The sequence below is a fragment of the Lutra lutra genome, chromosome 6 (genome assembly GCF_902655055.1).
Source record: "Lutra lutra chromosome 6, mLutLut1.2, whole genome shotgun sequence".
NCBI classification, from domain to species: Eukaryota; Metazoa; Chordata; class Mammalia; order Carnivora; family Mustelidae; genus Lutra; species Lutra lutra.
The window spans coordinates 34,136,699-34,150,393 of NC_062283.1; the positions used below are offsets into that span (position 1 = coordinate 34,136,699).

Sequence of the window (13,695 nt, forward strand, 5' to 3'; positions counted from 1 at the left end):
CTTTGGTGAAGTGTCCATTCAAAGCTTTTGCTCATTTTTAAAATTGGGTTGTTTTCTTATTATTGAGTTATAAGAACTCTTTACATATTACAACTACAACTTCTTTATCAGCTAAATGATTTGCAGAAGTTTTTCTCCCAGTCTTTGGCTTTTCATTCTCCGAAAGATTTTATTTATTTAACAGAGAGAGAGAGCACAAGTAGACAGAGCGGCAGACAGAGGGAGAGAGAGAGAAGCAGGCTCTCCATTGAGCAGGGAGCCTGATGCAGGGCTCAATCCCAGGACCCTGTGATCATGACCTGAGCTGAAGGCAGCCGCTTAACTGACTGTGCCACTCAGGCACCCCGGGTTTTCATTCTCCTAATAGCAGAAGTCTCTCATAGCACAGAAGTTTTTGATTTTGATTAAGCCTGGTTTATCAATTTTTCTTTAAGGATCATGCTTATCTTAAATAAAGACAATTTTACTTCTTCCTTCTCAATATAAATGCCTATTTTTTTCTTGCCTCATTGCAAGAAACTAAAACCTCTAATACTATGTTGAATAGAAGTGATGTGAGCAGTATCCTTTATCTTGCTCTTCATCTTAGAGGGAAAGCAATCAGTCTCACTATTAGATATTATTTTAGCCATAGATTTTTTTCTTTTTTTTTTAAGATTTTATTTATTTATTTAACAGAAAGTGGGGGAGGGGAGAACAAGCAGGGGAAGCTGCAAACAGATGGAGAGAGAGAAACAGGCAGGGAGCCCAATGTGGGGCTCCATTCCAGGACCCTGGGATCATGATCTGAGCCAAAGGCAGACGCTTACTTGACTGAGCCACCCAGGTGCCCTTAGCATAGGTTTTTCACGGATGGTCTTGATCAGATTGAGGAAGTTCCTTTCTATGACTAGTTTGCTTAGCTTTTAATCAGGAATGGATGTTAGTTTGTTTCTCTATTTCTTTCTTTCTTTCTTTTTTCTGTTTTTTTTTTTTTTTTTTTTTTTTTTTTAAGAAACAGAGAGGGCAAGATGGGGGTGGAGGAGCAGAGGGAGAGGGAGAGCAAGAAACTTAAGCAGGCTCCATGCCTACCACAGAGCCCACCACAGGCTCCATCTCATAACCCTGAGATCATTACTTGAGTCAAAATGAAGAGTTGGATGCTTAACTGACTGAGCCGCCCAGGCGCCCCTGGATATTGTATTTTTGTCAAAGGTTTTTTTCATCTGCTAAGATACTCATTTGGTTTTTCTTTCTTATTTTGTTAATATTGTGAAGTATATTGATTTTCAAATGTTAAATCAAACTTGCCTGCCTAGAATAAACCCCACTTGGTCATGATGGATTTTATCTTTTTATGTACTGTTAGATTTGATTAGCTAGAATTTTGTTTGAAATTTCTCTATGTTAATGAGGGCTATTGGTCTGTAGTTTTCTTTTTTTATAAATGTGTTTGTCTCGTTTCAATATCAGAGTAATACTGGCCTCAGTATGAGTTGGGAGGTTTCTCTCCCCTTCCATTTTCTGAGTTTGTATAGAATTGGTATTTTTTTCCTCCTTTAATATTTGTTGAATTTACCAGTTAAGTTGTCTAAGCCTGGAGTTCTCATTAAGGAAAAATTTTAAGTTAGAAATTCAATTTAAATACTATTCAGGTTATCGATTCTTACAAAGTGAGTTTTGGTAGTTTATCTTTCAAGGAATTTGTCCATTGCATCTAAATTGTCTAATGTATTGGTATTCATTGTTCACTGTTGACATTAACAAAGTTGTTCATAATATTCTCCTATTATCCTTTTTTTTAACCAGTAAAATCTATAGTGAGGTCATTACTGATATTGGTCATTTGTGTCTCCTCTTTTTCTTCCTGATGCATGTGGCTAAACGTTCAGCAGTTTTATTGATTTCCTCTTTATGAACTATCTTTTGGCTTCATTGATCTTCTTCATTGTTTTGCTGTAGTCTATGTCATTAATTTCTGCTCTGATCTTTGCTTTTTTATTTCTTCGGTTTCATTTGCTTTTCTTCTTCCTGTTCCTTAGGTAGAAGATGAGATTATTGACTTGAGACCTTTCAAATACTCGTTTAGTAGAGTCCCACAAATTTTGGTAGGTTGAATTTTCATCTTCATTCCATTCAACATACCTTTGGGGTTTCCCTTTTGTATTTTTATTCCACCATGGCTTATTTAGAAGGGTGTTGTCTAGTTTCAAAATATTTGGAGATTTTCCAGGAATCTTTTTGTTATTAACTTCTAACTTAATTCCACTGTGATGAGAGGACATATTTTTTGTGACTTGAGCCTTTTAAAATTTATTGTGACTTCTTTTATGGCCCAGAATATGGCCTATTTTGGTAAATGTTCCATGTGCGTTTCAGAAGAATGTGCCTTCTGCTGTTGTTGAATGGAGTGTTCTATAAATATCAATTAGGTCAAGTTGATTGATGGTGCTGTTTACCTTCTATACCCTTGATTATGTTCTACCTATCAATATCACTTATTAAGCAGAAGTGTTAAAATCTCTGCTATAGTTGTGATTTGCAAGTTTATCCTTGCCATTCTGTCAGTTTTTGCTTCATGTATTTTGAAACTCTGTTATTTAGTGCATAAACTTCTAGAACTAAGCCATCTTGATGAATTGACCACTTTATGATGTGAAATAATGTATATATTTTTTGAAATTATATTCTTTATACATGGCAACATTCTTTGCTCTGAAATCTACTTTTTTCTGATGTTAACTAATCTACCTTCCTTCCTTCCTTCCTCCCTCTATCCTTTCTCTGTCTTTCTTTTTCTTTTGGTTCACAACTATTTTTAATTTAATATTTCATGGACACCTTTCCAAGTCATAGACATCTTTTTTGAGATATAATTGACATATAATGTTATGTTAGTTTCATGGTATAACATATTGATTCAATTCAAAATAGGGCGCCTGGGTGGCTCAGTGGGTTGGGCCGCTGCCTTCGGCTAGGGTCGTGATCTCAGGGTCCTGGGATCGAGTCCCGCATTGGGCTCTCTGCTCAGCAGGGAGCCTGCTTCCCTTCCTCTCTCTCTGCCTGCCTCTCTGCTTACTTGTGATCTCTGTCAAATAAATAAATAAAATCTTTAAAAAAAAAAAGGTCACCACATTAAGTCTAGCTACCATCCACCACCACACATAGTTACAAATTTTCTTCTTGTGTTGAGAACTCTCTCTCTCTCTCTTTTTTTTTTTTTTTAAGATTTTCTTTATTTATTTGAGAGAGAGAATGAGAGAGAGCATGAGAGGGGAGAAGGTAAGAGGGAGAAGCAGACTCCCCATGGAGATGGGAGCCTGACGTGGGATTTCTGGGATCATGCACCTGAGCTGAAGGCAGTTGCCTAACCAACTGAGCCACCCAGGCACCTGAGAATTCTTTTTTGAAAGATCTGTTTACTTATTTTAGAGAGGAGGGTAGTGAGGGGAGAAGGAGAGAGAGAATCCTAAGCAGACTCCCTGCTGAGCATGAAGCCTGAGGTGGGGATGGATCCCACGACTCCAAGATTATGACCTGAGCCAAAATCAAGAGTTGGGTGCTCAACCAACTGAGCCATTCAGGTGCCCCTTATGTTGAGAACTTTTAAGATCTACTCTCTAAACAACTTTCAAACTATAGTTAGTACAGTACTAACTATAGTCACCATACTGTACCATACATTCCCAAGTCCGTCTTTCTTATTAGTGTTAGCATGGTACACCTTTTTTCACTCTTCTACTTTTTGACATATCTGTGTCTTTATATTTAAAGTGTGTTTCTTGGACATGTGCAGAAGTCTTTATAGTCTACGGCCTGTTTCCCTGCAGTAGCTCCATATTGGTAGGGAAGGAGAAATTGCCCTGGATCCTTTCAGGATTAATTTATTCAAAAGAAAAGACAGAAAAATACTCAACATGCAAAAATCTTGTGAAGAAAATGAAGGCAAACCACAGAACATGCCAAAGGGCAGACCTCCATTCGGAAGATGTCCCACAGGAGGCGGAAGGAAACTCTCAACCTTCCAAAGAAGGTGTAAGCTGGGAAGCAGAAGGAAATCTTAGAGGAGGGCCGACCCAGGCTGGCCAGGGGTTTAAAGAGGACACTCCTGTGAGGCATTTGGACCCTGAAGAAATGGTAAGAGGAGTAGATGAGTTGGAAAGGCTTAGGGAAGAGATAAGAAGAGTAAGAAACAAGTTTGTGATGCTCGGAAGCAAAGACATTCACACAGCCGTCCTTACCCTGTGTGATTTAGGCCTTGAATTATTTTTTTGTCTGATATTAAAATCTGGCCTCTTCTTTCTTTCTGTTAGTGTTTTCTGATGTATCTTTGACCTTCGTTTTACTTTAATCATCTGGTGGAATTTTGTTTCAGGTAGCTTCCTTGTTACTACCATCTCACTGAATTTTGTATTTTGACCCATTCTCCAGGTCTGTTTATCAATTGGAAAGTTTCTCACATTTGCATGAAAATATATTCTTTGTATATTGTAAAGTAAATCATAACAGGTTACAAAGCAATATATTGAGTATCAGCTCACATACATAGGATTAAATCCCAAATTTGAGTTCATGTTACACATACAGACATATATAAAAAATGTAACTGTTTATTTCTGTGTGGCATGAGCTTTTTTCTTTTTGCTTATATGTGTTTTTTCATGAACACATGTCACACACACACAAAGAATGAAAGTTTTATAAGTAAGAGTTAAATAATTTGCAACCAGCTATAAGGGCAATGGGGGCAACTAAAATCTTGATGGAAGAACTATTTAAAAAATATAAACTTCAAGTTACCTCTGGATCTCTTAGCCAGAGGAATAAAACTGGCAATTATTACAGAAAAAAAAAAAAAGTGTGTTTCCTTTGCCCAAGGTCATCCAGCTTGTGTCTCACAGTGGTGGAGGCAGGATTATAAACCCAGGCAGGCTGTCTCTCTAATCCATGCTCTTGACCTCAATGATCTCTTAAAGGCTGTCTTGAACCCATCTACTTTTCTTCATCTCCAACACTCTGTCCCTACTTGAGACCATTTATCTCCCAGATACCTACGTCAGGGCAGAATGGAAAACTTTTCCTCTACCCTTTTAGGTTCAGTAACTAGGACCTGTGAATTAAATTGACAAAAGACAAGAGAAAAGACAGATTTTTATTCGAGTACTAGGCAGTTAGAATTTGGGAGCTTATTACCAACTTAGTAAGAGAAGCAGAGGAGGAGAGCATACTTACAAGGAAAGAAAACGACTTTTAGAGGAGATAAATGGGCCCACAGGAGAATAGATGAGAAGTATTATTGGTAGTTTTGTGATAGTGTCTGGGTTTATTTCCTTAGTTGCTCCTGGGGAAGGGGTTTAGGACAATTGAGTTATTTCGGGGGACCTTGCTTTTATATAAAGGAGTTCAGGAAAAAGCCTGTTTTCAGCTCAAAATAATTTCATGCAGACTGCTTTACCTACAGCAGCCCCTGGCTCATCTCTCTGCTTTCTCTCTTACTCTCTCCAGTCCCTTCTACTTGCTTGTTACTATAGTGATCATTTCAAAAGGTAGATAGGACTCTCTTGATCTGATGGCAGCCCCCATTCTTCTCCCTGCTTTGGATGTTCCCCATAGCTCCAATGGTGAAAATCCAAGCCCCTGACAAGATGTGCAAGGTCTTGCTGCTCTGCCCTGCCCCTGGATGCCCACTGACCCCTCCTGTCACTGAACTATAACCCAGGCCTGCCTGAGGGCTCCTCCACCAAAGGCATTTGCATATGCTGATCCACCTGGCCACTTGGCTGAGGCAACTCTCCCGGCTTCCCTCTGTCTTGTACTGCTAAACTCATTTCTCCAGGAAGTCCCGCTTGGTAAAGGTAATTTGGACAAGGTAATTCCTTGTCCTTGGACAGGGTAATTCTCCCCAGTGTAAGCTTTCTGAGCCCCATAACTTTACCTTTCCAGCATTGGGTGAAGTGGCCATGGGTGGGACCCTGGCAGGGCAGGGACCTTATAGACACATGTATCTGTGTTGCTAGTGACTCGAGCACATCTGGGACACAGCGGACGCTCAGAACATCTGTTATGAGTAGATATGGAAATGAAGCATCCAAGAAAAGGCCAGGTGAGGGATGAGGTGAGGCTTAGGGCAGGACTTCCAAACTCTTCCTGGGTGGAGATACCCTTAGTATCTGGAGAAGACAAAGGATCCCTGCTTAGAACCATTTTTTTGAAATATTTAAAATAATAATATATTGCATTGCCAAGGGAGTATGACTATTGAAATGCAAATATCAAAATATAAAAATACGGGGGTGCCTGGGTGGCTCAGTGGGTTAAGCCGCTGCCTTCGGCTCGGGTCATGATCTCAGGGTCCTGGGATCGAGTCCCGCATCGGGCTCTCTGCTCAGCAGGGAGCCTGCTTCCCTCTCTCCCTCTCTCTCTCTGCCTGCCTTTAAAAAAAAAAAATAAAATAAAAATACAGACACATTTGTGATTAAAAACAAAGAAAGAAAGAAAGTGCGTGTCTTATAAGCACCATATAATTTGGCCTTTTTTTTTTTTTTTTTTAAAGATTTTTTATTTATTTATTTGAGAGAGAGACAGTGAGAGAGAGCATGAGCAAGGAGAAGGTCAGAGGGAGAAGCAGACTCCCCATGGAGCTGGAAGCCCGATGTGGGACTTGATCCCGGGACCCCGGGATCATGACCTGAGCCGAAGGCAGTCGTCCAACCAACTGAGCCACCCAGGCGTCCCTGGCCTTGCTTTCTTATCCAATCTGATGATCTCTGCCTTTTAATTAAAGCATTTGGGCTTTTTTTTTTTTCAACTCAGAGAAATACAGGGATTTTTTTTTTTAAATTTGGTTTGGTTTTAATTGTGGCAAAATACACATCACAGAATTTGACATCTTAACCATTTTAAGTACATAGTTCAGTAGTGTTAACAGTGTCATACTGTCAGGCAAACACTCTCCAGGACCTTTTCATCTTGCAAAACTGAAAACTCAGTTACCCATAAGCAGTAAGTCCTCATTTTCCCCTCCCCCAACCCCAGGCAAGCTGAATTCTACTTTCTATTTCTATTTCCATTAATTTGCCTATAGTGAAACTGTAGAGTTGAGACCACTTGTTTTTAATGTGGTTATTGGTATGGTTAAATTTAAGTCTATCATCTTGTTTCTTTTAAATTTGTTCACTTTTTGGTTCCTTTATTTCTCTTTCTCTGCCTTCTTTTCAACTGCATATTTTTTTATGATTCTGTTTTATTTCCTTTGTTGGCCTTAGTAGCTATAATTCTGTTTTGTTATTTCGTTGGCTGCTTTAGGGTTCATGGTATATCTTCACACCATCTGCTTTTGTTAGGATTCCATTTCACATATAGTATAAGAACTTGACTATGGTATATATCCATTTCTCCCCTCCTGGCCTTTATGCTTTTGTTGTCATACCTTTTCACTCATACATGTGTAATAAAGCACATTTATTTGTTTAAACAGTTACCTCTGAAAGATATGCACCACAGTTAAAATGTGTGTGTGTGTGTGTGTGTGTGTGTGTGTGTATTTCCTTGTGTAGATAAACTTGCCAGTGCCTTTCATTCTTTAGGGGAGACCCATGTTTCTATCTGGTATCATCTTCCTCCTGCCTGAAGGACAGAGAGACTGAGAGAGAGACTGAGAACTATACTCTTTCTTAAGAGTATAGTTCTGCTGGTGATGAATTCTGTCTGAAGAGATCTTAGGGAACCTTCATTTTTGAAGATATTTTGGCTAGGTATAAGATTCAGACTGAGGGGCGCCTGGGTGGCTCAGTGGGTTGAGCCTCTGCCTTCAGCTCAGGTCATGATCTCAGGGTCCTGGGATTGAGCCCTGAGTTGGGCTTTCTGCTCAGCGGGGAGCCTGCTTCCCCCTCTCTCTCTGCCTGCCTCTCTGCCTACTTGTGATCTCTGTCTGTCAAATAAATAAATAAAATCTTTAAAAAAAAAAAAAGATTTAGACTGAGAGGTTTCTTTTTTCCTTTCAGTACTTAAACTATTTCGCTTCCCTGGCTTCTCACTTGCACTGTTTCCAGTGAGAAATTTGCAGCTATCCTTCCATTTGTTCTTCTGTATGTCTTTTCTGCTTCTAAGCTTCTAAGCTGCTTCTAAAATGTTCTCTTCACCAAAGGGATTGAGCAATTGAGTTACATGCGCGTTGGTGTAGTTCCCTTTGGGTTTCTTGAACGTGGGTTTCTTGTACTCATTGAGCTTCTTGGATCTGTGAGCTTACAGTTTTTATCAAATTTGGAAAAAAAATTTGGCCATTATTTCTTCAAATAATTTTCCTGTATTCCAACCCTTTCCCCCTAGGGCCTCCAATTATGTATATACTGGGCTGTTTGAAGTTGCCCCATTAGTGTACTGATGCTTTCTTCATTTTTTAAACCTTTTCCCCCCTGTATAATTTTGAATAGCTTCTCTTGTTATGTCTTCCTGTTCACTAAAATATTCTTCTGCCAAGTCTGATCTGCTTTGAATCTTGAGCATCTCCCTTATTGCAGTTTCTATCCCCAAAACTTTGATTTGTGTCTTATTAAAATCATACATGTTTTTTAACATATGGAATACAGTCATAACAGCTGGTTTCACATCCTGGGCTGCTAATTATAATCTCTGTGTCAGTTCAGGTCAAAAAAAATTTTTTTTTTTTAAGATTTATTTACTTGACTTAGGGAGAAAGTGGGCACACACAAGCAGGGGTTGGAGAAGAGGGAGAGAAATTTCAAGCCAACTCCCCGCCTAGCATGGAGTCAGAAATGGGGCTCGATCTCATGACCCAGGAGATCATGACGTGAGCCAGAACCAAGAGTGGGCCGCCTAACTGACTGAGCCACCCAGATGCCCCAGTACAGGTCAATTTTGATTGATTTCTTTTTCTCACTATGAGTCATATTTTGCATTCATGCCTAGTAGTCTTTGTTTACATTCCAGACATTGTGAATTCTACCATGTTGGGTGCTGGATATTTTGATATTTCTGTAAATATTCTTGTACTTTGTCATGGGAGTCAATTAGATTGCTTAGAAACAGCTTGATCCCTTCAGTCTTACTTTTAAGAGCTATTAGGTAGGATCACAGCAGTGTTTAGTAGAGGGCTAATCATTCCCTACTGTTGACACAATACCCATTGAGTGTTCTACCCAATGCTCCATGAATGATACAGTTTTCCAGTCTGGCTGGGGGGGAACAGACTCTGTTCCCAGCTCTGTGTGAACACCTAGCATTATTCTCTAATCCTTCCAGATGGTTCTTTCTCCAGCTTGGCATAGTTTTCTCCCACTCACAGGTCTATCGTGCTGAACACCTGAGGGAGACCCTCTCCAGATTCCCAGATCTCTGCGCAGCTTTCTCCTCCTTAGTACTCTGTCCTGCAAATTCTAGCCACCTTATTCTCCTCAGACTTTTAGCTCTGCCTCAGACCCAGAGAATTCTCAACTCAGAGAATTTGCTGAGCTCCACCTGGATTCTCTTCCCATGCTGCAGCTTGGAAACCCTCATAAGACAGTAAGCCTGGGCACTCAGGGCTTACTTTGTTTTCCTGTCTCTCAATAACTGTCCTTTATTGCCTGATAGAGTTTGAAAACCATTGTTCTATATGTTTTGTCTGTCGGTTGGTTGTTCCAAGAAGGAGAATAAATCCAATCCCTGTTGCTTGGTGTTGTTCTGGAAGCAAAAATCCTTTCTTATCCTTTGTCATAACTCCAATGGTGCTGGGCATGTGATTGACTCATTCATTGACAGCTTCTAGAATGAATTCATTTTTGTAAGCAGTGATAGTCAAGGAAAATTTGTTTAGAAATTCAGTTGTTGGGGATTGGGTAAGGTTTTTTAATGTCCAGTAACAAATTTTTGCAATTCTTACTCAGATGAAGACCAAATTCATTTATGAAATTGCATGAAGGCATTAAAAATTTTTAGAAACACACTATATATAGCAATGTTTTTAAATGCTTGCTTCATGGGGACCTGCTTTCATTTATTTTAGATCATTTCCTAACATACAGAAAAATGACATGAGGTCAACACACATATAGCAGAATCCATGTTTACTGACACTACCAGAGTTTTCCTGAATGCCTGGCACACAGTAAACCCTTGATACGCATTCAAAGAATGATTGAACGAATGGAACACTTTCTGGATAGAATACTTTTTACCTCACCAACCAGCATGATTTTATTTCAGTAATATCTCTGTCAGATATACCTGTTCTCCCCTTTTGTAAATTGAGATTCCTTAAGTAATTAAAAATAGAGCTACCCTATGACCTTGCAATTACACTACGGGGTATTTACCCCAAAGATACAGATGTAGTGAAAAGAAGGGCCATCTGTACCCCAATGTTCATAGCAGCAATGGCCACGGTTGCCAAACTGTGGAAAGAACCAAGATGCCCTTCAACAGATGAATGGATAAAGAAGATATGGTCCATATATACTACAGAGTATTATGCCTCCATCAGAAAGGATGAATACCCAAATTTTGTATCAACATGGATGGGACTGGAGGTGATGATGCTGAATAAAATAAGTCAAGCAGAGAGTCAGTTATCATATGGTTTCACTTACTTGTGGAGCATAAGGAATAAAATGGAGGACATTAGAAGGAAAGGAATAGTGAATTGGGGAAACCGGAGGGAGAGATGAACCATGAGAAACTGTGGACTCTGAGAAACAAACTGAGGGTTTTGGAGGTGAGGAGGTGGGGGAATAGGTGACCCTGGTGGTAGGTACTAAGGAGGGCACATGTTGCATGGAGCACTGGGTGTGGTGCATAAACAATGAATCTTGGAACACTGAAAAAATAAAATAATATTTAAAAAATAAATATGCAAAAAAAATTGGAGCTCTGTTTATAATAGATCTATGCCTCTTCTGGTCTTTTCACAATAAGCTCGGTTGCCCTTACTTTGTAACATTGTTTGGTCAGATGAAATTAACCCAAATCAATATTTCTTTCTCTATAAGAAGACCAACATTTTGATTTGGAAATCTTAATTGAAGAGGTTTGGCTTGTGGTCTTGAAAGCATCAGAGTTGCAAAATGCTTTACTTCTAGCTTAATTCTTGTGGATTCTTGGAGCTCTAGCCCCTTGCCTGGAGCTCTCTCCTGATCTCTCATGCCTTTCTGTGGTCCAGCCAAATCTTGCACATCTTTCAAGCCCAGCTTAAGCCTTCCTTCCTCTGAGAAGCCTTCTCCTGCCACACAATCTTGCCCTCTGCCTGCTCCTTAGAACTGAATTCTTTGGGGCACCTGGGTGGCTCAGTGGGTTAAGCATCTGCCCTCGGCTCAGGTCATGATCTCAGGGTCCTGGGATCGAGCCCCGCATCAGGCTCTCTGCTCAGCAGGGAGCCTGCTTCCCCCTCTCTCTCTGCCTGCCTTTCTGCCTACTTGTGATCGCTCTCTGTGTGTCAAATAAATGTATTTAAAAAAAAAAAGAACTGAATTCTTTTCCGTTCACTTTGGAGCTCATCAACAATACTCCTTGTCATCTCTTTTGTGTTTACGTGGGAACGTCCTTCTCAACCAGCTCGTGACCACCTTGGGACCCAAGACCCACGTGTGTCTAGCACAGGATTAGTACTAGCAACAAACAACACACACTGAGTACTTACTCTGTGCCCATAGTTGTTCTAAGAGCGCTTTAGGAATGACTTCTGGTAATCCTCGTCTCACCTCTGGGAATGGTGCTATTGCTACCCTGCTTTCCAGATAAGGAAGCTGAGGCCGGGAGAGTCAGGTCACTCCCCCAGGGTAGTGAGCAGAAGGAGAATTCAAATCAAGTATTCTGGTCTTGGAACCTGAGCCCTCCTCCCTGCGCTGTGGCTGTGCCGTGGCACCTGGGGAGTGGGGGGTAGGGGGGGTACTCAATTCATCTCTACTGAATGAAGGCAAACATGCAGGTCTGGCCTCTGCAGGAGGGAAAGGTCCGGAGAAGCTCTGTTCTGTTGCTGTTTCCCATCACCACTCCTGTACTATGCCTGTTGTTTTAAGAGCGAGAGCCTGTGTGGTCCAGGAGGAAAAAGAGAGGATAGAAACGAGGTGCCTACACCCCTCTCCTGCCTTCCTCCCTTGCAGGCTGGGCAAAGAGCAAGTTAGGGCAATTCTTCTTCCTGCCACCCTGTAGCTCTCAGAGCCAGCCGGCAAACTTGCACAGGGAGAAGCAGTAAAGGGAGGTGGGGTGAGGGTGGGCACGGGTAGCCCCAACCCCAGCTCCCTGGATTCTGTAGCCTGAGCCTCCCAAGGCTCAGTCAATCGGATGGTCCTTTAGCTTGCCGGAATTTGGCCGGATTTACAGAGATAAGATCACTCTGACCCTAATTCCCCAATGTAATTTATGGGCTTGCCTCCTGTGTGCTCTAACACGTCTGGCTCTCCAGAACCTCCTAATTATTTATGTAAACACAGCATCCCGCCTTTGTGGATTATAATTGGACTTGAACAGCAAGAAGTAGGGACTTACATCCTTGGGACCATGCTGAAACCCTTCTTTTGAAAACTCTCACCTGACTCTTTGAAATCTTCCCTGTGGCTCATGGATAGCTTTAACCAGACCAAAAACATTTTTTTTTTCCTTCCTCCTTCAGCAGGCCTGGGCAAATGTATCCCCAAACACCACCAGGTTTTGTAGGGTCCTCTCAGCAAATGGGGTAAAAATCCCCCAACCTTCCGGGCTGGACCCAGACTGGGAAGACAGGAGCCCTGGAGGAGGCCTCCACAGATCTCCTTATTGTCTGTTGGAACCTGAATTTTATACCCCCCCCCCCATTAAGAATAAACAGGATTAGGAATTTAATGCTGTTTGGAAAAGAGGAGAGGTGGCTGGTTGAAAGAGAAAGGTCTTTGCTTTTTATTCATGCTGTGAGTTCCCCAGGAACCTTCGCTGTACATACACACAGGAGAGCCAGGAGGATTAGGGGAAAGAAAATGAGCTGATTGAACCAGATGGTTCAGGAAGCACTCCCAGGAGGCCACTGGGGTGAATGAATCTGCATCTTTAAATAACATTAATTTCTGAAAGGCCCAAATTGTTTCCTAAATTACTGCACTGAACTCTTAGCTTTCATCTATTTTTATGGCACCTCTCCGGGTGGAAGGTAGGAGCCTGCTTTGGGGAAATTCCTCATCCTCTGGGCTGCTGGTAAGAAATCCGTTTCCTAAAGGAAAAAGAAAATCTTGAAGAAATCAAGGTGCTTTGGAAAACGGATTTTGACAGAGACAACTCCCCCCCCCCCCCCCACTGCCAGCTGGGCTACTCATTTCCTCAGGAGCCAGGGGCAAACCAATTAACCTCAGTATCCCCATCTGTAAAATGGGGTTAATAATGCTTACCTGCTGCAGGAGTGCTGTGAGGTTTTAATTGGGTAATGGCCGCGCAGCCCTTTGATGTAGTAAATTTTATTAACTTCCAAGGGATTCCCGGAGGCCAGAAAAAGCAGTTAAAACCCAAGAAAGAAGAAAGGCATTGAAACTCAAAGCTCTGCTAAGCTTTCACCTCCAGCTCTAATTTCAGAAGTGCGGATGGGAGTCAGTCCATTCCGGGGGAGTGGGAAGCGATGGCCAGAACTAGGGCTGTTTGGCATTTGGGGAGGAGCTCAACTTTCAGATCGCAGAGGCTAAAGGTAAACAAATAGCCTTGCTTGATCAAACCAAGATCATTCTTTGTCCCCCCTAAGGTGCTTTTCCGAGAGCGAGTTGC

At 41.3% G+C, this 13,695-nt stretch overlaps 1 pseudogene; it reads left to right on the forward strand.

The window, feature by feature from the left end:
* The first annotated feature begins 3,803 nt into the window (after positions 1 to 3,803).
* On the forward strand, positions 3,804 to 4,241 carry LOC125102150 (transcription elongation factor A protein-like 8; annotated as a pseudogene).
* Positions 4,242 to 13,695: the final 9,454 nt, after the last annotated feature.